The sequence below is a fragment of the Rattus rattus genome, chromosome 7 (assembly GCF_011064425.1).
Source record: "Rattus rattus isolate New Zealand chromosome 7, Rrattus_CSIRO_v1, whole genome shotgun sequence".
NCBI lineage: Eukaryota > Metazoa > Chordata > Mammalia > Rodentia > Muridae > Rattus > Rattus rattus.
The window spans coordinates 71916525-71933145 of NC_046160.1; positions in this window are offsets into that span (position 1 = coordinate 71916525).

A 16621-nucleotide genomic window follows, 5' to 3' on the forward strand; every position below is an offset into this window, starting at 1 on the left:
ATTTCATTGCTTCTTACACATTCTCTCAGGGCTGTCTCCACTCTCCACAGATCATGGCTGTACATAACTTTCAAATGTTCAGGCTTTGGCTATTTATTTATTTTAATTCAATTTCTCATATCAAGACTCTCAACTCTTACTTCACTGTGATAGTTGACTTCAATTAGCAACTTGGTTAAATTGTGAGATGCCTATGAGATTAGTAAATTCTCTACAGAGATCTCCCTTGGAGACTAGCTAACCCCACCTCCTTGGGCTGTCCATAATAAACCTGGCAAGTTTCCGGGTAGCACATTGAACACACCCCACCTTCATTCAGATTTTCTGCATGTATGTTTGCCTTCATTTATGCATCACCCCAGTGAGGTTTCCAGAACCGAGTCTTACACAACATGGCAAGGAGCAATTTGAAAACTAAACTTCGGGAAGGATGGCTGTGTGTCACTTTCATATTCCAGGAAGCATATGGTGTTCCTGTTGTAAACTTGTATTTCTGGGTGTGTCTGTGAAAGCATTTCTAAGGGAGATTGACTAAAGGATTTTATTTAATGCCTTGAATGCAGGTAGCACATTCCAGTAGGCAGAGTCTGGGATGAAATGATAGGAAAAGAAGAAAGCTGCTAGCATAGGTATGTTTCTCTGTTTCCTGGCTGCCATTGTGTGAGCTGCTCCACCACCACATCTCCCCACGGATGAACAGAAGCTTCTGAAGCTGTGATCAGATAAATCCTCCCTTCCTTGCTTTTCCTTCTTACGTACTTCATCAGAGTAAAGAAATATCTAACACGTTCAATTTAGAAGCTCTACACATACACATTCTTTGTCAATACCCACATTCTGCAATCCCCATCATGGGATTTAGTATTCTGAGAAGCTATCTGCATGCACCATATTTCTAATTTATACAGGGCTTCACAGAGCTTTCTGGTCATTTTTTGGTTCCCACCTTAGTTGTCTTTCATAGTTATTTCAGTATCAAATCTAAACTGAGTCTTGTTGTGTCTTTATTGAATACACACAACTGGCAAAACCAAAATATATTGCCAAATTGTTCATTGAAAGGTGTTTTTTGGGACTGCTTAGATGTCTCAGCAGGTAACAGTGCTTTGCTACCAAGACTAATGACCTGAATTACATTCCTGGGACCCACATGATAGAAGAGAGAGCTAAGTCCTTGAAAGTTGCCCTCTAACCTCATACATGTGCTTTGGCACATTTGCACATGCTCCCTTACACAAAAGCAAACACAATAAATAAATGTTTCAAAAATTTTAAAAAAACATGGTTTTCATTGTTTTTTATTCAAATACTAGGATGCTACAGCTGAAGATTCTTGCTATTCTAGACTTGAAACTCCTAAGCACTCAAGCAATTACTGTGCATTCCAGAAATTATCTGATAGCCATTTTTCTACAATTGAAAGAGCCATTTATTCAGAAACCCTGAGCAGAGCGCTGAAATGCAGGGCATGGGTCACTCATGATTTCTGTTTTCCCTTAGCCTCTCTAATTACCTACACTTTCACTTTGTCCCTGAAGATCCCCCATTCTGTTATAGAGTTTAGAGGTCATTCATAAAACGATTGTAGGGATTTAATATATTACCCCAGTGGACTTTTCCACTTTAAAATAGACAACACAAAAGGCCAATGCTTTATCCAAGATATGAGTGACTATAAATGGAATAAAGTCAGGTGTTTTAAGGTTGTGGGGGGTGAGGAGTTTTTATTATTATATAGAGGAGATACCTGTCATATCACTCACTGTACAAGAAGCAGTTTGCCATATATTTCTTTTTAATGAATGAGCTGTGGTAGTTATAATGAGGATAGTTACAGCTAATGTCAGGACGCTGATAAGTATTAACAGTTGCTATTTACTGCATCTTGGCCTAAACGTTTAAAATGCATTGTCATTTAATCCATATCAGTTATATTTTAAAGATGGACATGATAAAGCCTCAAGATATTAGGAATATAACCAAGGTATTCAAACCAGAGCATGGAAATAGCTGTATCGGGACTGCTAAATGTTCCACAGGGAAGAATAAGCAGTCCTTGTGAGCAGAGTGCACACTACTACTTGGAGATGGGTCTTTTTTTCTTTTCTTTTCTTTCTTTCTTTCTTTCTTTTTCTTTCTTTTTTTATCTTGATGATTTTTTATTGGCTTTTTTTTTTACATTTCAAATGTTATTCCCTTTCCCAGTTTCCCAGACACAAACCCCCATCCCATCTTCCTCCCCTTCTTCTACAAGGGTGTTCCCCTCCCCATCCAACTCCCCCCTTACCACTCCCCCGCGACATTCCCCTACACTGGGGGGTCCAACTTTGGCAGAACCAAGGGCTTATCCTTCCATTGGTGCCCAATGAGACCAGCCTCTGCTACATTTACAGTTGGAGCCATGGGTCAGTCTATGTATAGACTTTGGGTAGTGGTTTAGTCCCTGGGATCTCTGGTTGGTTGGCATTGTTGTTCTTATGGGGCTGCAAGCCCCTTCAGCTCTTTCAATCCTTTCTCTAATTCCTCCAACGGGAGTCCTGTTCTCAGTTCAGTGGTTTGCTGCTAACATTCGCCTCTGTATTTGACATGCTATGGCTGTGTCTCTGAGGAGACATCTCTTTTATTAATCAGAATGCTCATGTCCTCAGAGATATCATGGCCTTTTATTCAACTGTCCTCCCCTACCAGACCCAGGATCTGGGTCTATTTGCTGTAGCCACTAAGAATTCAATGCCATCACACTTCATCCTTTCCTCATATATATCTTTCTCCTCACCCCACTCCCACCTATGTAACAATTCTATCCTTTAAAATCAGAAGGCAGGCTGAAGTGCTACCTACCTTTCCGCCAAAGTTCCAGAAGGATCCGATTAACCCTATATGCTTTTATTACGGTCAACCACTTTAAAGTAGACAAACTAAATGTCTACAAATATTACACAATGCTTTCTCAAAGCACTTTGCTTTGAAACCCATGTTCACACAAACTTAAAGCATAGTGTCAGCTTTAGATAATATAATCCCAGAAGTGACAAGACCAAAGCCCAGCATGTTTGTTCCAGCACAGAACCTGAGTTTTCTGACTTCTCATCCAACTTAAACAACAAAACTTTTTCTGAGCCTTTTTTAAAATTTTTTTTCAAGTAAGGAGGATAAAGAAGGAACACAAAATCTGGCACTCTTGCTTCTTTAGTTTTCCTTTACTAGAGTCAAGTTGCAAATATCCTTGTGGTAAGCAGCTGTATCTTCATGTCTCTTGCTGTCATCGCACATAGGGCAAGACAACCCACTGAGGGGAGAGCTGTGCCTCTTTCTTTGAAGGAAAACTCCAGGTATTGGTTCATGTCTACAATCTAAGCCAGTGTCTTTATTTCACCAGGAAAACAAGTGTGACTTAGTAAGGCTACTTGGTTTCCTGCCCTTCCCACCACATTGGAAGCTTCCACCTTCTTCTAGTTGGAAGTGCAATTTTTAAGATGCCCAATATTGTGGGCCTTCTGTTTTTACATTTCTGTAGAAAGAAGAAAGACGAATCAGAAGAAGAATGGGCAGAAGGTGATTCACTCTCTCCTTTGGAAACAACATGTGCTGGCTAAGAGAGGAAAGAAACAGAAGCCCTGAGCCTGGGCTAAGCAAAGAGCAGGTGTAGCTTGCTAGAGAGTTTTTGCTGGCAGTTTTAAGAAATCTCGTGATCTTTTAACTCAAAACTTGATGTTGTGTCAGAGACATGAGACATCTCAGACACCTTTAACTCTAAGACAAATATTCAAGATTGAAACAAGCTTTGTAGGCGTCTTAGTCAATGCTGACACCCAAGTGTAATAACACAATGACTTTTCTTAGAGAATGATCTATAGGATGTCCAGGATTTTTACCTTCTTTTCTAAACATAAAACTAGACACATCTTTTGATATTGCTTTCATTAACATACCATTATTGCTTCTTCTAGATTATTCCTCTTGATGTTTGGGGGAAATCTTAGTTGAAGTGGAATGTATGTTGCTCAAGTGGTACCCTGCCTACCAGAGATGTTCCTCACTGGAGACACCACAGTTATTACAGAGTCAAAGCAATTCCATAGGCATTTCCCAGGACCTGAGACATGCAGAAGAGCTTAAACTAAAGTGTGAATAATGTTTTTGAATATGCAAAGGCTGTATGCCTTAAGCTGTTTTCTTAAGTAGATCCAAAGCACAATAGGAGGAAATGTTACATGCAATTCAAAATCCATTTCAAGATAAGCACCAATAATAAATTATAAATACCTTAAATAATACAAACATGCATAAATATAAAACATTATTATGCTCACAAAATTAGTCAATATAAAGTCAAAATAGAAAAAAAAAAACTAGAACTCTCCTAAACTAGGAATATACTGGAAAATAATTTTGTAATCAGGATGAAGAAAGTTGCTTGACAAGAAAGTAATTGGTAGGGTGAGAATGTGTAGGACTGGTCTCATATTCATACATAGAAATTGGTTTCCTTCAATGATTATTTTATTCAAAAATCATCTGTTGAATGCTATATGAAAGGCATTTTCATATAAGAAGGTGAATCTAATGTTTATGGAGCATTCCATGTAGCAGGAACTCCACATATTGACTTCACCAAGCCCTCGTAATAATTCTCTAAGGTAAATTTTACTCTGAGTCACATGAGATTTCCATTTTATGGGTCAAAAGGCTGAATATTGGCAATTCATAGAGAATGACCTGAAGGTTAATGTTTTCATTTCATAGATGGCTCAGATAAATTAAATTTGTCTAAACTTATACAGCAAATATCTGGCAGAATTGGGATTTCAATGCATGCTCTCTTAGCCTCCCATCATATTTTACTTTATCTAAGGTGATGATGATTAAATCAGAGGACTCCACCCCCACCCAAAACTATAATCTACTGCCCTCACCCCCATTCAATCAATAAACCTGAGTACCCAGGATGTCTTACCTTTGAAGGACATGATTCTACCAAAATACACCTTTATCTACAAACTACCACCCTACTTTCATTAGCTTCACTATAGCTAATGGCTATCCTCTAAGAAATATTCGCTGTTTGTTAGAGCCAATATCTTGTACATGTGACCAGAGAAAAACCACATGCATTTATGAAGACAAAGTTATAAACCAATGTCAGTTCTCAGTGACTGTCCTTTTGCTGTGAACAAACACTATAACTAAGGCAATTCTTACGAAAGAAGGCATGCACTGGGAGATTACTTACAGTTTTGGATGGCTAGCCTATAAACATCATGGTAGGAAGCAGACAGGCATGGCACTGAGAACTCCACATCCTGATACACAGGTAGCAGGCAGGGAGTCTAAGACAGACAGAAACAGTGAGAGAGATACAGAAACTGACAGATACAGACAAAGGCAGACATGGAGACACAGAGAGACAGAGACAAAGAGACAGAAACAAAGACAGAGACAAAAACAGAAAGAGAGAAAGACAGAGATCAAGCCTGGGCCTGTCCATGCACCCCCAGTGACATACTCCTCTAACAAGGCTCTATCTCCTCCAACAGGGTCCACCTCCTGACCCTTCCCAAACTGTCTCTCCAACTAGGTACCAAGCATTTACATATAGAATCCTATGAGGGCCACTGTCACACAAACCACCATAGGACATGTTAGAAAAAAAAATCACAGTTCAGCCTTCTGCCCACTATAGTAAACCTGTTTGTATTTGATTGTCATTCTCTACTATTAGCTCCCTTGGGTCAAGTTCTGGTTTTGTTGCAATGTAGAGAACACCTATAATTTTTATAACACAAAACACTAGAATATTTCCAGCATGAGTGGTGGTAATCAGAAACGCCAGGGCTGGACAGTGTTAAAAGATACTCTGCTTCTTCCTAGAAACTACATTCACAGAGCTGTTTGCCATATTCTTCCCATGCACAAGGTGTTTTGGTAGATGTTGTTGAATGATATGCTCATGAGGCCTCTAGGAAGAAAAGAAAGACAGGCTATGGCCTGAAAAAATAAAATATGTTAAAAGAACAGTAGAGATTCATGATTCTCACATACGCAGGTAGATCAAATTTTCCGAAGAGCTCATTAAAACATGAATGTCAGTTCTATATCAGAGTTTCTACTACAATGTATAGAATTGGGGCCTTGAAATGTTATACTCAGGCTGCCTATTCTGCAAGCATACTTTGAAAGTCTGTAGAGTGAATCATTGAAGACTGGAAAGGCAGGGGGATCATTAACACTGGCTGACTCAACCCAAAGAATCTGGTCTAAATGAAATACTCATAGAGCTATTATACTACAGTCCTGGATGCTTTGAAGACACTCCAGTTCCAAGCTTCTCTTAGCTCTGACCAAATGCTACCTAACACACCCTCAGAATCTAGCAGAACCAGAAAGGGTGGCCAACCATCTATACATTAGAAGACTTAGGCACATTTCCAATGGAGTCATTCCCTAACCTCTAGTTTTCTTCAGTTTGTCTCTGATGAATTGCTTATTAAAAAGAAATGAGTCTATAGGACCCTTTGCAGTAATTAACTTCCTGAAGGCACTGAAGTGTCTTGTTGCTTTATAAGCCCTTTCCAGAGCTCTCAGATTTGCAATGTAACTATAAAACTCAGCACAACTTTCTTTCATAATTACTTAACATCTTGTTTCCAGTGATCTATAGAAATCAAATTTTGTACATTTGTTCTTAATCTACTATGATAACCTTGTTTCTCTGGTGATCCAACTTAAAATGGTACAAGACGTTTGTATCACACACTCTCACCAATGGGTCCCATCAGCATATGTGAACCTCAGTGTGGGTTGTTGATTTAAAAAGTGAGAGGTCTGAGATTTAATCAATATTTCCCACATTGATTAATGGACCTCGATCCATATATGCAGCTAAGTGCAATGTTCAGAAAGCACATTCAATGAGGTTGGACCACATTTATCTTTTTTATCTTACCAAGTAAGAAAATGGAATCAATAGAAAGAGCAAAGGGCCTAATGAACAGCCCTCATGATGCAGACTGTGATACCTGACAGAATTTGAAAAGTACAGGCCTTCATCTAAGGAGAGAACCGAGGCTAAAAGATAGCTCAGAAAGTAAGAACACTTGTTGCTCCTGCAGAGGAACAAGATTTCATTCTCAGTATCCACGTCCATCCATAATTTCAGTTCCAGGGAATTCCTCTCCTTCCTTGGATCTACACACACACACACACACACACACACACACACACACACACACACGCACACGCACACGCACATGTACACGTACATGCACACGCACATGCACACACACACATGCACACACACACATGTGCATATGCACACACACACACGCACACGCACATGTACACGTACATGCACACGCACATGCACACACACACATGCACACACACACATGTGCATATGCATACACACATGCAAGCAAAACACTCATACACATAAAAATCAATAACATTTTTAAAAGCCTTCTAATCGATATGCTTATCTGTCTATCTCTTTCCTGTTTTATGATTGGCAGCAACCCCAAGAGTTTACTTTTCAGCTCAGTAATGGTACTAGTCATGTGTCAGATAAACAAAGGGAATAATAGCCAAAGCTATAAATCAAAGAAGAAAGGCAAGACGAAGCAGGGTAAGAGATTTCCTTACTATAAGAGACAAAAGACCTCACACCATATTTAGAATTATAATAATACCCTGGTATTCTCTCGGATTCTTCCCCTCACAAAGAATATCCAGAATTCTGTACAAACATGAGGAAGAGCCTCATGGTTCTCTCTGATGCCTCAGATGAAAGCAGAGTACTACTGAATTTTAAGTATAACCTTGAAATGCTTATAGCTGTTCACAAAGCACCACAGTGAATTACAGAGAAGGATGAAATTTGTTTCAAAGAGACACTTGGATTACTTTTATGTTTTTATGATCATATCGGTTTTGAAAAGAATGTAATCATTGTCAGTGTAGAACACATCTAAAATAAAATACTTCAATGTTTAAAATAAGAGTTGCTCCAACTATTAAAAGACAAACCACTTTCCCATAAAAGAGAGAGGAGCCTAAATTTTCAGATCAACAGAAATTACTATAGGATATTAATGTGCCAGGATATCTGAACACAGAATCATTTATCCCAAAATATTTTCTCTTAATTTATTCTGTTTATATGACATGCAGTAAAGCTAAAAGTAAACATAAAAGCAAACATATGATTCGCATTTGTGTAAAGTGTTAATTTAGAATCAACTAAATCAGACTTTCATCAACAGAGCAGATTGGCACCAATGTTCATCCTATCTCCACAAAATTCTTTACCTAATAACTCTGTAGTACAAACATGGCTTTAAGACACATTTAATGGCTTTATTATGTAATTCTTTGCATGTAGCTGATACTTCTGGGACAAATGATCTTAATTAGTTTCACAATTAGACAAGGACCAACCCTCACACAAGTAGCTGTGTGTTGGCTTAAACTCCTCCACCCTTCATTAATTTCTGGTGTCCAGAAGGCTTATCCCCAAACCTCCTTTTTTTACCCTTTGCTGTTCCCCATCATGGTAGTTATAAAAAGCTGAATCCCTTCTTCCCTCTGGAGTCAGGCAGAAAATGCAGAATTCAAAACTAGAGCTACAACAAGGAGTCCTTTAAGGCTGAACAGCCTACATGGATTGCAGCTCTTGCTAAAACCTCTGACACCAAGCCCTATGTTCATCCTCGGGACTGTCATAACAAAATGTCACCTGGTGTACTTTACAACATGAATATGTACTCTAATATTTCTGAAAGGGAGAAGGCTAAAACAGGGATATTTCCAAACCATATCCTCCAAAGAACTCAAAGACACTTAGCCATTCAAGCAGTAACATTTTCACAGTCTACAGTCACAGAGATTTGGGTATTCCAGGGTCTAATTCTGTGGTATACTATGCTATCTCCCTCTTCCCTCAAAATAGTTCCCACTGAACCTAAAATGTTTTCATAGCACTTTTCCATTGTAAGAAAATCATTACCACTTTCAATAACAGTTTTGAAAACTGTGGCACATGAACCACTTTGGAGTCGAAGGGATGAGAAGCAGCCACTTGCGTTGAGTGGAATTTTTCAAATGGCTGCAGAAGAAGAATAAAATTCAAGTTTAATTTTCAAGAGTTGGACAAAGACAACCAGATATATTGAAGGTTCAAAGTTTCAGTCAGAACAGAAAGGTCAGAAAGTGACTTTGGGAGTCAGAAAAAGTAGAGAGAAAAGAAACCTTAGTCCAGGATTTTGCAAGTTATAACCAAAGTCTTGCTCTCTCAAGCAGACTATGGAGCAGTACCCTCTTAACTGTTCTCTATGTCTAGAATTTCAAGCCATGCTTAAATACTGTCTTCAAATACACATGCTATGATACCTTTAACCAGATAGTATTTATCTAAGAACATGGCAGGGGAGAAATCAGTTGAGACCTGAGATTTGGAGCTGGTCTGACTCTCTGGCCTGACCCCCGACCATGCCTCACATGCCTCTCCTAGGATAGTTCTTTACTCACATGCTGCTATTCTCTCCTTCTGTGTCTCTTTGCTTCTTTCTTGGAATGCATGCCCCCCATTGCTCCACCAAGAGAGGTGCTATTCACTCTAGAGAGAGCTCTCTCTGGTGATGGCCTTAAATTAACCACTGTCTCCTAGCTATATTTCTGAAGACTTGTCTATTATTCCATTTTATAATACTGTGATTATTAGATCATACGTTTGATTTCCTTCTTAGAAAGATGGGAACTCCATAGCAGCCTTATTTATAATAGCCAGAAGCTGGAAAGAACCCAGATGCCCTTCAACAGAGGAATGGATACAGAAAATGTGGTACATCTACACAATGGAATATTACTCAGCTATCAAAAACAATGACTTTATGAAATTCAGTAGGCAAATGGTTGAACTGGAAAATATCATCCTGAGTGAGCTAACCCAATCACAGAAAGACATACATGGTATGCACTCTCATTGATAAGTGGCTATTAGCCCAAATGCCTGAATTACCCTAGATGCCTAGAACAAATGAAACTCAAGACGGATGATCAAAATGTGAATGCTTCGCTCCTTCTTTAAAGGGGGAACAAGAATACCCTTGGCAGGGAAGAGAGAGGCAAAGATTAAAACAGAGACTGAAGGGACACCCATTCAGAGCCTGCCCCACATGTGGCCCATATATATACAGCCACCCAATTAGATAAGATGGATGAAGCAAAGAAGTGCAGAAGTGTAGATCGCTCCTGAGAGACACAGCCAGAATACAGCAAATACAGAGGCGAATGTCAGCAGCAAACCACTGAACTGAGAATAGGACCCCGTTGAAGGAATCAGAGAAAGAACTGGAAGAGCTTGAAGGGGCTCGAGACCCCATATGTACAACAATGCCAAGCAACCAGAGCTTCCAGGGACTAAGCCACTACCTAAAGACTATACATGGACTGACCCTGGACTCTGACCTCATAGGTAGCAATGAATATCCTAGTAAGAGCACCAGTGGAAGGGGAAGCCCTGGGTCCTGCTAAGACTGAACCCCTAGTGAACTAGACTGTTGGGGGAGGGCGGCAATGGGGGAGGGTGGGGAGGGGAACACCCATAAGGAAGGGGAGGGGAGGGGATGTTTGCCCTGAAACCGGGAAAGGGAATAACACTCGAAATGTATATAAGAAATACTAAAGTTAATAAAAAAAAAAAAAGAAATAGGAAAAAAAAAAGAAAGATGGGAACTCAAGAATTCTCTTTAGGTTACAAGAATAAAGCACGCTTTCAGTCACAATTAAATATCGGGGAATTAAGGTGGGTATAGTCATAAATTTATCTCTATGCCTTCCAAATTCAAATAAGAAAAGACAGTTTTACTATAATTAAAAGTCAATCCAATTGCTCAAAGGGCAAATTGTCTTAGGACAAGTTCTGAAGAAAAACTTATCACATGTTAATCATAGAGCAGCAATTTAGCTCTAATGAGCAGGGTGCCCAAAACACTGTTGTCCCTTCCAGGGTAGATGGATAGTGTCTGTCAGAGTCTTCATTTCCTGTTCCTCATGCCACACCATAGGGAAGCAGTTGCAAATGATTCTACTGGAAAAAGAAAGAACTGGTCTAAGGTCTAACAGGTTTGCAAAGTTTGGCTCCATTTGTGTATATCTGAGCTTTTCAGGGAGCAGAGCTTATGAAGATTCATTGGATTCTCAGACAAGCCTGTAGGGCAAAAATAGCAGAAAGCACTAATGTGGAGGAGCACAGCTGAAGATGCTCCCATAAATGTATTCATTTATCTCCAGTAAGACTTTGGACAGTCATTTTTTTCATCTGCATTGCCTTATTCTTTGACATAGATCCTGACATAAGGTTGGGCTATAGGTATCTGCCCAAATTCATATACTGAAATCTGAATTCTTAATGTAGCAGTAATAGAGAATGTGACCTGTAGATGGAACTCTGCCATGAGGGTGCAAACTTTGAAACTGAGACCAGTGTCTGTATAAAAAGAATCATAGATGATGTCTCTCGTTCTCGTGTGAACGTACAACCAAAAGACAGGTGTCTGTCAACTAGAAGTGTGCCACCAACAGTCAGTCTCCTGACTTAGAATTCTTTGTCTCCAGAGCTGTAAAAACTAAATCTGTGTGTTGCTGAAGCCGCCTAATCTATGGTGGCCTATAAAACGATCTGTATTCAGAGAGATGGCAAGTGCCACTCGAGCAGGAGTGAGCAGGTCCTCACAATGGCTGAGGGAACCTCCAAGTTAAAGAGTTCTTTACAGCTCTAACAGTCACCTGATCTGAAGAAACTTGAGGAGCCAGCCAAGGATGGCCTCTGATTACAAAGTAGTAAGAAAGTATTCTGAGGTAAAGCCAAAACAGCCCTGAAGAAATCATTTGTAAACATCTCCAGTAAATGAATGATCAAAGCCTCAAAATTCTTTACCATAGATCAGGATTACCATAATTTTAGTCGCTTTTATATCACTTGCCTACAGAAGTATGTCAGCCTATCCAATTATATATGTGTGTTCAATGGCGGCAGTTGGCAATATTGATATACATTTTCCCTTTAAATGGACTGATCAGTCATTTAGCTGTCATTTCACATCTGCCACCAAAAGAGAAAAGACAAATTGAGTCCATTTTTCAAACTCAGCAGACTTATTTATTTTGTTAAGCACAACATATTCATCTCTGCTAGTTTTCACATGGCAATGAGAGTCGAGCCATTTGAATGTAAAACTAATTAATGGAAATAACCTTTGAATTGCTAAACTGGCTGTCTGACATTGCTGATTAGATTATCATGGGAATAGCGAGTTGTGAAATGTGTTATTAAAATAAATCCAGACTTTCATTTTTATCCTTGGAGAAGGATTTAAGCAGCTTTCTAATTGAGAATTCTTTGTTGGGTAGTGGAACTGTTTCTCTCTTCATTTATTCATGCCGTGTGCAAATGTGGCCCAACACCATGTGTTCTGTTCAGAAAGGCAACTCATAACGAGTTATCTTGAAAATTCTTTACTGGAGAGTAAGAAGGAAGAAACTTCAATAGATTGGTTTTAAACAAGAAAAGAGGGCAGTGGAGATCTATTTTTTTTAAAATGGAAAGGAAGGAAAAGGAAAAAGGGAAGGAGGAAGAGAATGAAAGATGAAAAGGTGGAAGGAAGGAAGGAAGGAAGGAAGGAGCAAACAAAAAGCCCAAAGACCTGCCAGTAACCCATACTTGTCAGGAATATGAACGCCCTGTGCTGGTGTGACAAATAAAAACAGTTCCAGAGCAGGACCTAAAACACATCTAGGGAGGGCATTCAGCAACTGACTCTCACCTTCTGTTCTGCTTTATTTCTTCCACCCTCTTTCTTTGACATGAAAATGTGAGAATTTTAATTTCATTGCATTAGAAAATGGCATCTAGATGAATCCCACATTAATCTCTACAACTTAGAACTCACCATTGCTCAAAAGCTGTGTTAAAATAGTTTATCAGAGAGGTCTAGGGACCGGGGTCTGTGTCCTACTCTACAGTCAAAAGGACCAAAGACTCCAACACTGAGCTCTTGATCCCATTACCAGCTATGGCCTGGACACAGGTACCCCTTTTAAAAAACCTTCCACTTGTACAGAATTCTTTTTATTCCTTCTTTTTTACAAAAAAAAAAACCCTATTCCACAGTTAGCTAATCATTGCAAAATGATCTAACAATTGTTTTACACATTCTAAGCAATGACCAGCCAAAGTCATTCCATGAGCAGTTCTGAAAAACCTTCAGTCATGCGAAGATTAAATGATACAGAACTTGGCGAATGCTATTTTTGGTGCATTAGTAGACATCCTAGAGCCATGCACAGCCAGAGAATTATTCCTAGAGAATTAATTGTGCGTGAAATTTTCATAGCCCAGAGAAATAAGATTTACAGAAATCACTGTTGTCAGTGTGAGTCATAAATACATTATCAAACTACAGCTGCTTAGCCCCTCTCTCACCTGACTCAAATCTCATCACTGTCTGGGTTCCAGCCCAGTCTTCATTAAAAATTCTGATATTTTGCTCATGTATTTCTACATGAAGTTTGACTTTTAATTTTAATGGTGTTTTTATTAATTATTTGAGAATTTCATATAATGTATTTTGATAGAATTTATCCTCCTCCCTACCCAATTAAGTTCATGATCTCGACTCTGTCTCTCAACTCTGTCTCTGTCTCTCTGTCTCTCTTTCCCTTCTCTCTCTCTCTCTCTCTCTCTCTCTCTCTCTCTCTCTCTCTCTCTCTCTCTTTCTCTCTCTCTCATCCAGTTTGTGTTGGCCAATACTCCTGGGCTACTGTGGAGGGTAACTGACACAACAGGTGTCACATCACTGAAGAAAACAGAATTTCCTCCTCCCAGTAGTAATCGAATTCCAACAACTAGGGGGCGTGACAGACCCATTCCCCTTCCAGGCTTGAGTGTGCACAGGTTTTGTGCACGCTGTCACTATCACTGTGAGTTCATATGTGCATCTGCCCTGTGTCTGGAAAACGCTGTGTCTTTGAAGTTGTTTGCCACCTGCCTCTTCCAAGCTCTCTGTCACCTTGTTCACACTGATCCCTGAACCTTGAAGGGAGGGGTGTGATAAAGACACTCCATTTATGTCTGAGCACCTCAAAGTCCCTCACTGTCTATAGGTTGTCGAGTTGTGAGTCTTTGAGTTAATTACCAGCTATTGCAGAAGAAGCTTCTCTGATGAGAAATGTTATCAATGTACTGATGTATGGATATACTGATAAGACATTAGGGGCTATTTTATTGTTATGTTCTTTTAACAGAATAGCAGCAGTAAGTTTTCCACTAGGGCTCATGTCCTATCTAACCAGAGATGCTCTGTCTAGTAGACAGTTTGAGGAATGGGTTCTGTACCATAGGGTAGGACTTAAATGCAATAATAAGTTGGTTGGCTACTCCCATAACATTCCTACTACTATTTTACCACTCAATATCTTGCCAGGCAGGTGGTTACTGCAGCTCACAAGGTTCACAGCCGGGGGACACTGATGATTAATTTTCTCCTCCAGTAGCTTGCACAGCATCTTCCAGCCTTATGAAAGCTAACTAGGAGGGGTGAAACTTCCAGATGAGTGCCAGTTAAAGTGCTCCATATTACATGACTAAAGTAGGTGCTGTCTTCGGCAATGAGGTCTAAAGGTCTTAACATCAAGTTTTGGCAACTGTTAATGTTTTCAGGATTCTATGGGATCCCACCAGCCAGCAACTCAAAAAGAGGTAACTCATTCTTTGCAATGGTCTTTTTATTTGGTAGTCTATACTGTTTAAATGGAGTATTGTCCTCCCTATTATAAGGCAACCCCATTTAAACTCTTTACATATATACATAAATAATAGACATATACATATAAGTGTGTATATATATATACTGTAGGAACCTCTACAATAATATGTTTCCATATAACTTTTTCTAGGAGGTCATTAGTACAATCTCTCTCCATATTTCCTCCTCTATCTTTCCTTTCCAGCCCCTGCCCCATTTAACCCTTCCTGTTCCAATATTCCACTTCCCCCTTTTTTATAAGATCACTCTCCCTTATGGCCACATACTTGTTTCCTAACCTCTATGAGATTTCCAAATGACACACAGGTATCTAAAGATTCAAAGCTAACATCCACACATGGGTGATAACTATCATTAAGGATGTTTGAAAAAGCCATATGAAAAATACTTTTATAAGATGTAGTTACATAATTATATAGACAAATACACACATACACACACACATATATATATACATATATATATATGTGTATATATATATATATATATATATATATATATATATATCCCATACCCATTCTCCTGCTTCTATGAGGATACTCTCCCTCCCACCCACTCACTTCCACCTCAACACTCTGGCATTCCCCTACACTGAGGAAACTGAACCTACACAGGGCCAAGGGCCTCTCCTCCTACTGATGCCAGACAATGCCATCCTCTGCCCATATGCAGCTGTAGCCATGGGTTGCTCCATGTGTACTCTATGGTTGGTGGTTTAGTCCCTAGGAGCACTATGGGGTCTGGTTGGTTGATATTGTTGTTCTTCATATGGGGTTGCAAACCCCTTCAGTTCCTTAGGTCCTTTTGCTAACTCCTCCATGGGGGACCTGGGCTCAGTCTGATGGTTAGTTGAAAGCATCCTCATCTGTATCAGTAAGGCTCTGGCAGAGCCTCTCAGGAGACATCCATATCAGCCTCCTGTCAGCAAACAGTTCTTGGCATTGGCAATAGTTACTGGGTTTGGTGGCTGCATATGGGATGGATAGCCAGGTGGGGCAGTCTTTCCTTTAGTCTCTGCTCCACTCTTTGTCCCTGTATTTCCTCCTGGGAGTATCTTGTTCGCCCTTATAAGGAGGACTGAAGCATCCACATTTTAATCTTCCTTCTTCTTGAACTTCATGTGGTCTGTGGATTGTATCTTGGGTATTCCAAGCTTTGAGGCTAATAACCACTTATCAGGGAGTGTAAACCATGTGTAGTCTTTTGGGATTGGGTTATTTCACTCAGGATGATATTTTCTAATTCCATCCATTTGCCTAAGAATTTCATAAAGTCATTGTTTTTAATAGCTAAGTAGTACTCCATTTTTTAAATGTACCTCGTTTTCTGTATCCATTCCTCTGTTGAAGGGCATCTGGGTTCTTTCCAACTTCTGGCTATTATAAATAAGGCTGGCTGCTATGAACATAGTGGAGCATGTGTCCTTGTTATATGTTGGAGCATCTTTTGGGTATAATACTAGGAGTAGTATAGTGAGTCCAATTTTCTGAGGAACCTCCAGACTGATTATCAGAGTGCTTGTACCACTTTGCAATCCCACCAACAATGGAGGAATGTTCCGGTTTCTCCACATCCTCACCAGCATCTGTTGTCACCTGAGGTTTTGATCTTAACCATTCTGACCGATGTGAGATGAAATCTCAGGGTTGTTTTGATTTGCATTTCCCTGATGACTAAAGATGTTGAACATTTCCTTAGATTCTTCTCAACCATTCGATATTCCTCAGCTGAGAATTCTTTGTTTAGCTCTGTACCCCATTTTCTAATAGGGCTACTTGATTCTCTAGTGTCTAACTTCT